This window comes from Molossus molossus, unplaced genomic scaffold (genome assembly GCF_014108415.1).
Source record: "Molossus molossus isolate mMolMol1 unplaced genomic scaffold, mMolMol1.p scaffold_m16_p_19, whole genome shotgun sequence".
Lineage (NCBI taxonomy): Eukaryota > Metazoa > Chordata > Mammalia > Chiroptera > Molossidae > Molossus > Molossus molossus.
Genome location: NW_023425354.1, coordinates 33,095,158 through 33,109,581, shown reverse-complemented (window position 1 = coordinate 33,109,581; position 14,424 = coordinate 33,095,158). Strand labels below are relative to the sequence as shown.

Sequence of the window (14,424 nt, the reverse complement as noted above, 5' to 3'; positions counted from 1 at the left end):
ATTTATACTGTTTTGTTTAGTATTGGTATGGTTTGCTTTGGAAATGAAGATTATAGAAAAATTTAACACAACATTGAACAAATGTGGCTACATTAATAAGGAATGTTCTGGTTATGGAGCAAGTATTTAGTATATAGTTAGCTTTTTCTTTCAGCTCTGGTATTTCTTTTTTGGAACATTTCTATTGTTGAACATGTAATTTGAGAAGTGAGTAGGATTGGTTTCACAATCTTACCCAAAGATAAATACAAACCTCAGATTAAAGTGAGAAGGCATTAGCAATACTAAAATAATTGTTTTATGTCTTCTCTACCTTCATCTGAACTTAAAATCATTTCTCCATTTATTGAATGTCCCTCCATAGGAGCAACCATGAGAGGGTTTTTTTTTTTTTAATCCTACCCGAGGACATCTTTCCACCTTTTGTTCAGATAGAGTGGGAGGGAGAGAGAGAGAGTGGAAGAGAGAAAGAAACATCGATGTGAGAAAGACACACCAAGTGGCCGCCACCCACATGATCCAATCAGGGCCGGGGACAAACTGCAACCGAGGTACATGCCCTTAGCAGGAACCGAACTTGGGTCTCTCTGGACCGCAGGCTGATGCTCTAACTGCTGAACCAAACCAGCCAGGGCATGAGAGGTTTTTATATATAATAAGATTGATCACATTTTAGTGACCTTGACTTAACTCAGAATGGTGGTGCCCTCTAGTAACAAACTGATTATTTTCTTGCTATTTTGAGGATATTTAAGTGAATATGAATTTATGATTGGATTTTTAAAAGATATTTATTTAAGAACATTCTTTGATAGAACTGGTAACAATTTAAACCCATTTCATCCCGGAAAACAGTGCAGAATTCAGAGTTTCTCCTCCAAATATATTTAATGATCTTCTTCTCCTTCCTCCTCCTCTATTACTACTACTACTACTACTACTACTACTACTACTACTACTATACTACTACTACTACTTCTCCTCCTCTTCCTCTTCCTCCTCCTCCTCCTTCTCCTTCTCCTCCTCCTTTTTTCTCTTTCTGCCTCTCCCTCTTCTTCTTTGCAATTCTGAAAGACAATGTACAATGTGGTATTCTTCAGTTACATTAGTGAAGTCCTTTATATACTTTTACAGTTTTGAGTGATAAAATAAATAGAATATTATTATTTTCTCAAGTAAAACTTTTTTATTTTTATCCTTACCCAAGAACATTTTTCCACTTTTTATTCAGAAAGAGTGGGAGGGAGGGAGGAAGAGAGAGAGAGAAAGAGAAACATCGACGTGAAAGAGACACATTGAGTGGCTGCCTCCCATACAACCCCAACCAGGGCCCATATGAACTGCAATTGAGGTATGTGCCCTTGACCGGGATCAAACCCGCAACTCATTGGTCCGTGGGCCAATGCTCTAACCACTGAGAAAACTGGCCAGGGCCCCAAGTAAAACTTTGAATTTAAATAAAGCATTTATATTTTAAAGTTTAAGATGTATTATAGGCATAATCTGAGTGCCAAAGAGAGAACTCTGAATTAATCCTTCATAGAAAGCAATCATATAATTCCAAGTCAGTATACAATTAAATCACTGCAGGACTGTTATATATGCTCACATCTATATCAAACAAATTGTTTTTCCAGTTTCCTAAAGGACTAGTGATCCAAAGACTTAAATGGGCTGCAGACCTGCTGAGATTCAAACTTGCAGTTCTTCTCAGACATCTCTGACTAGGGACTAAATTTCTTTAATTAGTCTTTCTGAAATTAACTAGGCTGCCAGACATGGTTTCTCAACCTTTAACAGTTTGTTGAGAGATTTACAAAATACTAATTTTTAGAGCTATTTGAAACTACTCCATTTTTAGATACTTAAATGATTGTTTTTCTGGCTCTCTAGCATTAGTTTTATAGCTTCCTCCTTTGTAAGAAATAAGCTTGTTTCTGCTTTTCCCCTTCTGGTTGGTTGGGGTTCCAGGTCACTCTCTCTTAACCTGTGCTCCAGGAAACTTGTTACTTAGGTTTTTACTGGTTTGAGATGAGATCCTGAAAGATTTATGCATTTACCTTTACTGAGTAAATATTTCTGCTTGAAGTGGGAGAAGATACTTAAGTTGATTAATATTTATCAAAGATAACATTATTGTGTTTTTCCTATGACAAAATCTTGTATCCTTTCAAAGGTCAGAATTAATGTTCTTTCTCATCTTTTTATATTTTGATATTTTTCTAAGTATAACATTTTTAATTGATTTTAATAGGATTATATTTGATATTTAAACAGAGAGTTAGACATTGAACTAAGGTTTTTTTTGTAAAATGAACAATTCTGAATATCTGATTCATTGCCTTTCCGAACTGAGTTTCTATTTCTCAGTGTTTGATTGAAACCAGATGTTAGAAAAAGTTCATGGAAGAGTGCCCCCAGAAAAAGACACCTTAAAAAGATGTCTACAAATTTTCCTAGGCCTTTAAGTTTCTCCTGAATTTAAGAGATCTCCAAACTATATAATGAAGGGTCTTCTGACACCAATGGACCAGAAAACAGCTTATTTAAAACAATTATAAAAAGTTAATAAAGATATACCTATATATACATTGAAGTGCTTAATAATTTTAACAAACTACTATGAATATTTTACCATTTAAAATATTATGATCCAGTGTTTTAATTTAGGTCACAAAGTTGCAGGACTTATGAGGGGACCCATTTTTATTTATTAAAAAAATTTATTTTTTGTTTGTCCCCGGCCCTGGTTGGTTGTGCGGGTGGCAACCATTCGATGTGTCCCTTCACGTCGATGTTTCTCTCTCTCTCTCCCTTCCTCTCTCTCCCTCCCACTCTATCTGTACAAAAAATGGAAAAATATCCAGGGGTGAGGATAAAACAAAACAAAACAAAACAAAAAAATTTATTTTTTATTTATTGATTTTAGAGAGAGAGAGAGAAAGGAAGAAGGAGAGAGATAGAAACATCGATGAGAAAGAACATTGATTGGCTGCCTCCTGCATGCCCCCAGTGGGGATCGGGCCCACAACCTGGGCATGTGCCATGACAGGGAATCGAACTGGTGACCTCTTGGTGCATGGGTTGATGCTGAACCACTGAACCACACCCATCGGGCAAGGAGACCCATTTTTAAAGGTCCATTAAAGCTTTGCATGTTGTAATGTACTGCTGCAAGCAGGCTTTCTTCCAAAGGATAATCAAAGGACATTTATGAAAGATGTGGTTTCCAAATTGGATGATTATATACCCTTAAGGTGGGAAATAAATTCTGAATTTATAGAATCTCTCTACAAATGCACACCCTACCTAATTGTTGCAATCTTTGAGCAGCCCCAATTTCTATATTAGTTTATGCCTCACTTTTTTTTTTTTTTACACTTTTCCAACAAGTATTATTAGTTAAGCCATGACTCAGAACCCTAGGATGGGGTGCACCCATGTCCCCCTTCACCTCCCTGGGAGAAGGGTAGAGGACAGAAGATAGGTGTGATACAGCCAGTTCAGATCTCCCAGGAAATGTGTTTCATTCTCTGTGGTCATCCCAGGCCAACATCTAGGATATGGGGCAAAGGGACCTGTACACACGTTGTTACCATTCACACAGAGACATCATACCTTTAGCAGTCATTGCCTTCTCACAGCAGTGTAAGTCCAGGTAGTTCTGCCAACAGTTCTTGGTCTGGTTCTGGTTGGGGAAGCTGCTGTCAAAAGGGACAGTCTGGTAGTTATTGATTTTGGTCTTGATGTCTTCTGTCATGTTGCTGACTCCTAAAGACACCCCTGAAGCCGCCTATCTGTCTCACTTTCTATTTCAGCAATCTAAGGTACTGTAAGAGGACATACTTATAGGTTCAAGCTGAAAGTTGGGTTGTTTTGTAGATCATTGCGTTAAATAAGAAGAGGCTTGAGCATCTTTATTGGAGTTTGTCAGAGATAGGAGATAGCTGTTCCATTACAAATGCTTTGGAAAACTGCTCACATTCTGAGCTAGCCCCTAATTAGGCAGGGTTTTCTAGCCCTGTCCTCCAGGACATTTACAAAATTGAAATATGGAGAAGCTGCTTCCTTGACTCCTGCTTTGGAAGGCCCTGTAAGGGAGGTTTCCCCATTTGTAAGGCTCTACCTCTGTTTCAAGGTATTTACCTTTGGAGTCCTACTGTTTTTCTAACAGTAATCTGGTTATTTCTCTCTCTTTAATTTTTATTTAAAATTTTTTTAAAAACTTATCTTTATTGTTGAATGTATTACAGATGTCTCTCTTTTTTCCCCTGTTGACCCCCTCTTTCCTGGTCCTGTCCCCCTCCTGCCTTCCCCACACTATTGTCTGTGTCTATTGGTTATGCATATATGCATATATATTCTTTGGTTTATCCCCACCCCCTTCCCTTTGAGGTCCGGCAGTCTAACAACCAATTTGTACCTCTTAAGCCCTTCATCTTTTTCACCCATTCCCCCAACCCCCCTCCCATCTGGCAACCAACAAAAGGTTTTCTGTATCTATGAGTCTGTTTCTGTTCTGCTTGTTCATTTTGTTTGTAGATTCAATCGTTGATAGACATGTATTTATTGCCATTTTATTGTTCATATTTTTATCTTCTTTTTCTTCAAGAAGATCCTTCCACATTTCATATATTAATGGTTTGGTGGTGATGAACTCCTTTAGCTTTTTCTTGTCTGAGAAACTCTTTATGTGTCCATTGATTCTAAATGATAGCTTTTCGGGATACTCTCTCTCTTTAATAAACTATTTTTTAGAGGAGTTTCATGTTCACAACAAAATTAGTGGAACATGCAGAGTTCCTCTTACTTTCAGCTCTCATACACGTACAGTCTACCCCAATATCAGCATCCTGCACCAGAGTGGTATATTTGTTACAATCAATGAACCTGCATTCACACATCATTATCGCCCAAAGTCTATTTTTCACATGAGGGTTCACTCTTGGTGGTATACATTCTATGGGTTTTGACAAATGTATAATGACATGTACCTACCACTACAGTATCACACAGAATAGTTTCACTGCCCTAAAAATCCTCTGTGCTCCACCTATTCATCCTTCCCTCCTAACCCCTGGTAACCACTGATCTTTTTACTGTCTCCGCATTTGCCTTTTTCAGCATGTCATGTAGTTGTAGGCTTTTCATATTGGCTTCTTTCACTTAGTAATATGCACTTAAGGTCCCCCCATGTATTTTCATAGTTTGATAGCTCATCTCTTTTTAGGACAGAATATTTCATGTCCAGATGTACCAGTTTATTTATCCATTCACCTACTGAAGAACATCTTGGTTGCTTCTAACTTTTGGCAATTATGAATAAAGCTGCTCTAAATACCCACATGCAGCTTTTTGTGTAAACATTTCTTCAACTCATTTGGATAAATGCCAAGGAGTGTGATTGCTGGATTATGTGATAAAAGTGTGATTAGTTTTGTAAGAAACTGCCAACCTGTCTTCCAAAATGCCTATATAACTTTGCATTCCCATCAGCAATGAATGAGAGTTCCTATTGCTCCGCATCCTTCCAGCATTTGGCGTCATCAGTGTTTTTAATTTAAGCTATTCTTTTAGGTGTATAATGGTATCTCATCCAATATTCATTTTTCATCTCTTGTTTTTACATATTCCTGGCTCCTAACTGCTTCTCTACTTTTCTTTCTAGAAAAGTGGTTCTCAGAGCATGGTCCCCAGACCAACAGCATCAAAATCACCTAAGAACTTGTTAGAGATGCAAATTGAGGAGCCTTGTCTGAATTTACTAAATGAGAAACTCTGGAGGTGAGACCAATAATCTGTATTTTGACAGCCCTCCAGGTGATTATGATGCAAGCTTAAGTTTGAAAATAGTGCTTTAGACCTGCACTGTCCAATATGATAGCCTCCAGCCATAAGTAGCTAGTGAGCTCCTGCAATATGGCTAGAATGAATTGAGATGCTCTATAAGTGTAAAATACACCCTGGATTTTAAAGACTTAATATGAACAAAGAGTGTAAAATATCTCATTAGTAATTTTTATATTGATTATATATTGAAATGATAATATTTTGGATACATTGGATTAGATACAATATATTATTATTATTTATTTATTTTATCCTCACCCGAGGACATTTTTCCATTTTTTGTTCAGATAGAGTGGGAGGAAGAGAGAGAGAGAGAGAGAGAAACACTGATATCAAAGGGACACATCGAGTGGTTGCCACCTGCACGACCCAACCAGGACCGGGGACAAACTGCAACCGAGTTACGTGCCCTTAGTGGGAACTGAACCTGGGTCTCTCTGGACCGCAGGCTGACGCTCTAACCACTGAACCAAACCGGTCAGGGCAAATACAATATATTATTAATGTTCATTTTACCTGTTTCTTTTTGGCTTTTACAAGAGTTTACTAGAAAATGTTATACATGTGGCTTCCATTATATTTCTATTGGACAGCATTATTCTAGGTCAGATCTGGCCTACTGAATTTTTTTTAAAATACATTTTTATTGATCTTTAGAGAGAGAGAAAGAGAGAAACATTAATGTGAAACAGTGAAATATCAATTGGTTGCCTCTTGGATGCACCCAACAGGGACCAAACCCATAACCTGGGCATGTGCCCTAACCAGGAATCAAACTGGCAACCTTTTGGTACACGGACTGATGCTCAACCAACTTAGCCATACCAGCCAGGGCTGGCCTACTGACTATTTCTATATGGCCCATGAGCTAAGAGTGATTTAAAATTTTACATGGTTGAAATTTTTTTTACAAAAGAATAATACTCCATTATATGTGAAAATTATATGAAATTCAAGTTACATTGTCCATAAATAAACTTTTTTTAGAACGTGAACACACTCATTTACTTATGTATTGTCTATGGTTGCTTTTGCTCTATAATGGCAGAAGAGTATCTGTGACAAGGACCCCATGGTCTACAAGTCTAAAATATTTACTGTCTGAACCTTTACAGGAAAAGTTCGAGACTGTCAGCTGCCATATATTCCCTGGGAGAGGACTCTACTTTTATTTATTTATTTATTTATTTATTTATTTATTTATTTATTTATTTATTTATTTTTTGCATTTATCTTCAGATAGAGCGGGAGGGAGAAAGGGAGGAAGGGAGGGAAACATTGACGTGAGAGAGACACATTGACTGGTTGCCACCCACACGACCCCAACTGGGGCGAGGACCAACCGAGGTACGTGCCCTTAGCAGGAACCAAACCCAGGACTCTCTGGTCCATGGGCCTAAGCTCTAACTGCTGAACCAAACTGGCCAGGGCAAGGACTCTACTTTTGCCCCTATTACTTGTTTCTAACTTTTGCTTAGCTTTTAGGCCTAACTGCTTGCCCAAATATCAGTAGTATATTGGGGTTACAAAATTTGACCTACGCCTTTATTTAAGCTACAAAGAGGTAGGCCCATAATGTTCTTGCTTTTCTAGAACTGCACAAGAAACGTATGGATCCAACAAAAGGGAACAGAGATGTTCAACAGCTTAGGTAGGGCCTTCCTTCTCAGAGGACAAGAGAACCCAGAACTGACATTTCCAACAGATTGAGAGGTGAGCCTATGATTTAGGGCTGGCTGTTTCTTCATAACTCAGCAACACCTCTTGAATTAAAACTCTCTCTCACTGCACCTTATGCCTACTCTCAAGCTAGTTTAGTTGGCTTCTGCAGCAACTTGTCCTGCCAGATATATTGTGAAAATCGCTATGATGGTTTTTCCACTCCAGTGAAGCAGACGTCTGGATCCCTTTGTGAGCCTCTTGATCCTTATTCCCTACCACCCGCACCAATATGCAGCCAGAGCCTTGTTGGCTCAATGAATCTTTATGGTCTCATTTTATAGGATCCCCAAAGAAGAGAAGTGTATGGCTGTGGTTTCCAGAATGTTAATTGATAACAGCTCTTGGCAATAGTGCTCTTTATGGCTTTTCCCCCTTAACCTGCTCCTTCTACCCATAATATCATTCCTTAATAGATTGCACCAGTCTGGAGTTCTTAATCCCACCCCTACCTCCAGCCCCACCCTTCATTCCTTTCTTCCTGCTCTACTGATTATATTCAGGACAGTTTAACTTTCCAATGTGAGCTAGTTTGCAAGCAAGCTCCTTGAACATTGTTATGATGTAAATATTAATGATTAAAAGGGGCCTCACTGAGAGCTGTTGCTCCCCATTTCAACCACACTTCATTGTCAAAATTAAGGAAGGCTCAGGGGGGTTATCACTGGGGGAAAAGGGAGAAATATCTGTAACAAAAATAAATTAATTAATTTAAAAAAATTAAGAAAGGGTCTTGCATCTCTGTTTATTTAAGAACTTTCTCCTCGCCCTGGCCGGTTTGGCTCAGCGGTTAGAGCATCAGCCTGCGGTCCACAGAGACCCGGGTTCGGTTCCCGCTAAGGGCATGTACCTTGGCTGCAGTTTGTCCCACGCCCTGGTTGGGTCGTGTGGGTGGCGGCCACTCGATGTGTCCCTTTCACATCGATGTTTCTCTCTCTTCCTCTCTCTCCTTCCCGCTCTATCTGAGTAAAAAATGGAAAAATGTCCTCTGGTGAGGATTTAAAAAAAAAAAGAAAAAAAAAAAAGAACTTTCTCCTCCAGATAGTTTCCCTTAGGAAACTGAGCCCTGGCCAGTTTGGCTCAGCAGTTAGAGCCAGTTAGCTGAATTTAGGCCCTAGGCTGGAGTTGGGAAGAGACAGGAACCACCTATCACATAGGTAAACCCTAAACAAGCCTGGCTCATCTTAAAACATTGCACACCAAGAGGGAAATCTGTTGGGAGGTGTCCACTGGAAAATAAACTGAGGATCAACTGGCCTGGTGTATTTTTCCAGCTCTTGTCCAGACAATCTCCAAATTTCTGGCCTTTGTCTCCTCTGGGTTTTACTTTTCTCATCTATAAAATAAAGGGTCTGATTAGTCAAACTTTAAAGTTCCTTCCAACTCTAAATTGTTCTGATTCCATATCCCCATCAATCACCCAGAGAAAATAATCTCTAGCCTCATCATTCAAAGAGTGAGTAATGTTAATGAACTGCCAGAAATAAAAACTTGTTGAATTCCTCAGAAGAGAGAGAGATTCATTGAACTCCCACTTAATCAGAATGAACAAGAAATGAAGTATTCCAATGTATTCCATATGTTGGCTAAATGGAAGTTGTTATATACCATATATGCATTTGCAAATATTTATGTAATTAGAACAGAATAAAATACCCAATAGGAGAATTATGATAACCATAACATAAACTTTTCGATTCTGCCTTTTATAGTGCCCTCAGAATAGATTCTGAAACTCTTATAATTATTGTACAGCACTGGAGCTATAGAGGTGATGAGACTGGACTCAATTAACAATATATAATTAAAATTGCTTCCTGAGCCCTGGTCAGTTTGGCTCAGTGGTTAGAGCGTTGGCCCACGGACCAGAGAGACCCTGGTTCGGTTCCCGGTAAGGGCACGTACCTCGGTTGCAGTATTTCCCTGACCCTGGTTGGGGTCGTGTGGGTGGCAACCACTCTATGTGTCTCTCTCACATCTATGTTTCTCTCTCTCTTCCTCCCTCTCTCCCTCTTGCTCTATCTGAAGATAAGTGCAAAAATGTCCTCAGCTGAGGATAAAAAAATTAATTAATTAATTAATTAATACATAAAATTTCCTTCTGAAAGTTTTGCTTATCATTAGAATATAGAAAAAAATTCAAGTTATTAGAACCATAGAATTACATAATTTTAGATCTGGAAGGGACCTGAGGCTCATGTACAAATGTACACATGAGAAACCTGAGGCTCAGAGAAGACCAGATCTCAGAGTTAGGGGTGCCAGAGCTGTCTCTAGAACTTATTGCCTCCTGTAGAAAGGGACAATTATAAGATCACAGTCGCTTTATTATTATTATTATTATTATTATTATTATTATTTCATTTGGGAGGGAAAGAGAGAGAGAGAGACATCGACATGAGAGGGACACATCAACTGGTTGCCTCCTGCATGACCCCGACCAGGGCCGGGGATGAACCGCAACGGAGGCACGTGCCCTTAACCAGAATTGAACCCGAGACTCTTTGGTCCGCAGGCCAATGCTCTATCTATCACTGAGCCAAACAAGCCAGGGCCACAGTCACTTTATTTTTAATTCTCAGTCTTTAGTACGACATCATAATCTTTTCACAATCATCTACTCATATAATCACTATCATGATTGTCTATCATTGAGATAATTTCCTGCTACACAGGATAGTACTCTGTCTTTTGGAAATAATCATTAAAATGTGAGGTGGGTGGGCCCAGCCAGTGTGGCTCAGTGGTTGAGCGTCGACCCATGCACCAAGAGGTTGCTGGTTTGATTCTCAATCAGGGCACATACCCAGGTTGTGGGCCCAATCCCCAGTGGGGGGCTTGCAGGAGGCAGCCAATTGATGTTCTTTCTCATCGATGTTTCTATTTCTCTCTCCCTCTCCCTTCCTCTCTCTAAAAATCAATAAAGAAAAAAAATTTTTTTAATGTTTTATAAGTGTGAGGTGGATGGGACAACACTAATACTGTGGTTTTTTGGTTGTTGTTGTTAATCCTTACCTGAAGATATTTTTCTATTAATTTTTAGAGACAGTGAAAGGGAGGGTGGGGCAGAGAGAGAGAAAGAGAGAGAGAGAGAAACATTGATGTGAGAGAGACACATTGATCTGTTGCCTCCCGCATGACCCCGACTGGGGCTGGGGATTGAACCTGCAACCCAGGCATGTGCCTTTGATCGGGATTCGAACCTGTGACACTTCAGTCCTTGGGCAGACACTCTAACCACCAATTCGAACCAGCCAGGGCTAATACTGTTTTAAAAGAGATAAAATATACATTTTCAAAACTAACATTTTAAATCTTATATAGCACCAAATATTTTATTTGCGAAATTTTTCATTTTTTACCTATCTGTATTGGTATCATGTAGATTCGGACTTCTTGACTAGTAATTAGATATTTATCCATAATTTTAGAAACAACTGTCCTGGGTTTGCATCAGTTTTTTTGGTAGGAAGGAGAACATGATACATAATAATGCTTTTTCTCACTGTCCTTCGTTCTCTCTCTCTCTCTCTCTCTCTCTCTCTCTCTCTCTCTCCACACACACACACACATATAGTTTTATAACTGGCACACTCGATTTAGGAAAATAAAAAGTAGCTCTTGAACATACAAATGCTGTGGACCTTTGGAATAAGACATTAATTTTTTTTATTATTGTTGAGAGTATTTCAGATGTCCCCCATTTTTCCCCCTTTGCCCCCCACTGCCTGGCTCCCACTCCACCCCAGGCCTTCACTGCACTATTGTCTGTGTCCATGGGATATGTATATAAGTTCTTTGGTTAATCTCTTCCCAACCCCCGTTCCCACTGAGATCTGTCAGTCTATTAGATGCTTCCATGTCTCTGGCCCTATTTGTTCGTCAGTTCATTTTGTTTTTAGATTCCACATATAAATGAGATAATGTGATATTTGTCTTTCTCTGACTAGCTTATTTCACTTAACATGATAATCTCCAGGCCCATCCATGCTGTCTCAAAGGATAAGAAGTTCTTTTTTACAGCTGCATAGTATTCCATTGTATAAATGTACCACTGCTTTTTTATCCACTCATCTACTGATGGGCACTTGGGCTGTTTCCAGATCTTAGCTGTTACAAATAGCGCTGCTATGAACATAGGAATGCGTATATTATTTCTGATTGGTTTTTCGGGATTCTTAGGATATATTCCCAGTTGTGGGATTGCTGGGTCAAATGGCAGTTTCATTTTTAATTTTTTGAGGAATCTCCATACTGTTTTCCACAGTGGTTGCATCAGTCTGCATTTCCACCAGAAGTGCACTAGGATTCCCTTTTCTCCACATCCTCACCAGCATTTGTTGTTTGTTGACTTATTGATGGTAGCCATTCTGGCAGGTGTGATGTGATACCTCATTGTATTTTTAATTTGCATGTCTCTGATGATTGGTGACAATGAGCATCTTTTAATATGATTCTTGACCATATGTATGTCCTCTTTGAAGAAGTATTTATTCAGGTCTTTTGCCCATTTTTTAATTGGATTGTTTGTCTTCCTTTTGTTGGGTTGAAGACACCAATTTTTGTTTTTGTTTTTGTTTTTTTAATCCTTATCCGAGGACATTTTTCCATTTTTTGTACAGACAGAGTGGGAGGGAGAGAGAGGAAGAGAGAGAGGGGGAAACATCGACGTGAAAGGGACACATCGAGTGGCTGCCACCCGCACGACCAACCAGGGCCGGGGACAACTGCAACCGAGGTACGCGCCCTTAGCGGGAACCGAACCCAGGTCTCTCCGGACCGAAGGCCGACGCTCTAACCGCTGAGCCAAACCGGCCAGGGCTTTTTTTTTGTTTTTGTTTTTGTTTTTGAAGACACCAATTTTTATGTGTGGTTATTGCCACATGAATTTTAGGAACTATGCTCTGTGTCAATCATCTTGTGATCTGCTACAATAATACCTGTTGTGTCATAAGCAACATGGCCAGTTTCAGCCATCAGTTGAATAGTTTCATCTATGCCAGTGGTTCTCACACTTCAGACTATATCCAAATTTCCTAGTGGGCTTGTTGAAAAACAGATTGGCTTAATACCCAGAGTCTCTGATTGAATAGATCTGAGGTATGTCCCCAGAATATGCATGTTTAACAAGTTCAAGGATGATGTTACAAAAGAGATGGGAGACACATTGTGATGTGTACCCTATTTTCACCAGACAATATTTTATGGAGATCTAGGTCTATCTATCTATATTCCTTTAAAATATTTTCTTATGTAAATGTTCTATAACTTAAAATAAATCCTTAAATTTATTTTATTTGATTATAAAAGTAATATATGCTTGCTTTAAAACACTATAGAAATGTACAAACTAAAATATAAGTTTCTTCTTTTCATCTTCCCTACTCCCTTCTAAGAGTATGTGCTGTTAATAGTTTGGTATAAATCTTACCAGACTTTTTACTTTTATTACAAAGAAAAATAAGCAATATATAGATTTTAATTATTTTTATAAAAATGAAGTCATAGTATAGTGTAATGTGATTCTGCAACGTTTTTCAACCAACAATACATCATGGTACATCTATCAAAGTATACAGTTTTCCGCTATTGTTGTTAATTCTCACCCGGGGATATTTTTTCCATTGATTTTTAGAGAGAGTGGAAGGGGGGGTGGGGGGAAGAGAGAGAGAAAGAGAGAGAGAGAAACATTAATGTGAGAGGAGACACATTGATTGGTTGCCTCCCAACGGGGGCCAGGAATCTAACTCTCAACCCTTTGGTGTGCAGGCTGACACTCTATCCACTGAACCACACCAGCCAGGATGAGGTATACAGGTTTTTTTTGTTTTTGTTTTTTTATGATTACATAGTATTCCAGTAGTATGAACCAATCCCCTATTTTATTTTTTTTTTAATCCTCACCCGAGGACATTTTTTCGTTTTTGTTCAGATAGAGCGGGAGGGAGAGAAAGGAAGAGAGAGAGAGAGAGAGAGAGAGAGAGAGAGAGAGAGAAACATCAACATAAAAGTACACATCGAGTGGCTGTCACCCGCACAACCCAACTAGGGCCGGGGACAAACTGCAACCGAAATACATGCCCGGGTCTCTCTTGACCGCAGGCCAACGCTCTAACCACTGAGCCAAACCGGCCAGGGCTGAACCAATTCTCTATTGATTAACATTTAGGTCCCCCCAGCCTCCACAGTTTTCACCTATTATTTTTTGTTCACTTCTCTTATTAACTCTTAATAGTAAAGTCATAATACTGGGATTTCTGGGTTGAAGAATAAGTTCATTTAATATGTTGCCACAAGACACAAAATGCCTTCCAGAAAAGTTATACCATTTTAGAACTTTACCAGAAGTGCAAGGCTATCTATTGTCTGGGTATCATAATTTTTTTTCTTTATTAATTTGATAAATAAATAAAATCTCTTAGTTGGTTTTATTTATATTTCTTTGATTACTAATGAAGTTAGACATATTCCCATACGTCTATTGACCTTTCAGTTTTTTCTTTTATAAATTATCCATTCTTATTTTTAATAAAAGTGATTGGCTTTCTCTTATTAACTTGTAAAGGTTCTTTGTATATTGAAGAAATTAGTAATTACCGCTGCATAGTACTCCATTGTAATTACTAATTTCTTCAATATACAAAGAACCTTTACAAGTTAATAAGAGAAAGCCAATCACTTTTATTAAAAATAAGAATGGATAATTTATAAAAGAAAAAACTGAAAGGTCAATAGACGTATGGGAATATGTCTAACTTCATTAGATCTCTTATCCTTTGAGACGACATGGAGGGACCTGGAAAGTATTATCCTAAGTGAAAGAAGCCAAGCAGAAAAAGACAAATACCACATGAT

The 14,424-nt window shown here is 38.6% G+C and overlaps 1 pseudogene; it reads right to left on the bottom strand.

Annotated features, from left to right (window-relative positions):
- Positions 1-1,649: 1,649 nt before the first annotated feature.
- On the bottom strand, positions 1,650-3,760 carry LOC118634147 (annotated as a pseudogene).
- Positions 3,761-14,424: the final 10,664 nt, after the last annotated feature.